This window comes from Neomonachus schauinslandi, chromosome 9 (genome assembly GCF_002201575.2).
Source record: "Neomonachus schauinslandi chromosome 9, ASM220157v2, whole genome shotgun sequence".
In the NCBI taxonomy this organism is placed as follows: domain Eukaryota; kingdom Metazoa; phylum Chordata; class Mammalia; order Carnivora; family Phocidae; genus Neomonachus; species Neomonachus schauinslandi.
The window spans coordinates 117,627,260-117,628,493 of record NC_058411.1 but is presented as its reverse complement, the minus strand read 5'-3'; the positions used below and the strand labels follow the sequence as shown (position 1 = coordinate 117,628,493).

Genomic DNA, 1,234 nt, shown 5'->3' with positions numbered 1-1,234 from the left:
AAACAAAGCAAGGACTTGGGAACATATCTATATTAACATAATAGCATGCCACCAAATAATAAAACCTGCCAGAAAAAAAGTGACAAAAAGAAATATAAAATGTGAAATGTAAAAATGTGATGAAAAAGGTGACACTGTGAGTGCCCCTTCTCCACCATCTTTGGCATCTACCTGCCCCACTTTCAGCATTTCCATGTCATTGCCAAGGACATTTTCTGGCTGCTAGAGTTCGGCTTCTCTACTTCCAGAGTTGGAGAAGTGCCTTAGAATGAAAGCTCTCCTGGAGCAAACCTCAATCAATAATGGAAATTTTAAAATACCTAGTTCAAACACCCTTTAAGGAGTGCATCACAAATTTGCAAGCCATCCTTGTGCAGGGGCCACCCTAAACTTCTCTGTATCATTCCAATTTTTAGTATAGGTGATGCCGAAGTAAGCATGCTCAAATGCCCAATCATTCTGGACAGCATCTTTGCTTTAGTGTCTGAAGTTCTCCAGGAAGACTATGCTCTAGTTACCCAGAAAGGTAACATTATTGATAATGTACTCAATTGCCTGTCTTTCCTTCCTTTGCCTCAGTTACTTCCATCATCCCCCCATGTGTTTCCTCCATATTTCAAATAAACTATTTCACCTGAATCCTCTTCTCATGGTCTCCTGGGAAAACCAAAACTAAAGACAAAAACTCTAGTTTAATATTTCAAAAGTATTTAAAATGAAAAAAAAAAACCTTAATGGTGATGAATATCATGGTAAACACTGTAAGAGAAAGAGAAAACAAAAAAGGGAAGGGTAAAACTATCAAATACAAATGGAGAAAAGATAAAAAGGGCATGAGAAAAAGGAATACAGATGGAAGACATACAAGAGAGTTCAACATATGGAATATGGAACTTCTCTGATAAAAACACTAAAGCATTGAAACTAGGCAAATATCTAAGATTATAATAAAATAAATAAGTCACAGAAATGAAAAGTACAGCATTAGGAATATAGTCAATAATATTATAATAATGTATGGTAACAGTGATGACTATCATGCTGAGTACTAAGTAATGTATAGAATTGTTAAATCACTATATTGTACACCTGAAACTAATACAATATTGTATGTCCATTATATTTCAATAAAAGACTATAAGTCAAGGAAATGATCATAGAATAAAATTATTTGAATTTACATATTGAAAGCACACTGCATAAGTGAAAGAGGTCTGTCTAAAATGGCTATATG

At 34.2% G+C, this 1,234-nt stretch overlaps 1 pseudogene; it reads right to left on the bottom strand.

The window, feature by feature from the left end:
- Positions 1-327: 327 nt before the first annotated feature.
- Positions 328-440, bottom strand: LOC123325794 (annotated as a pseudogene).
- Positions 441-1,234: the final 794 nt, after the last annotated feature.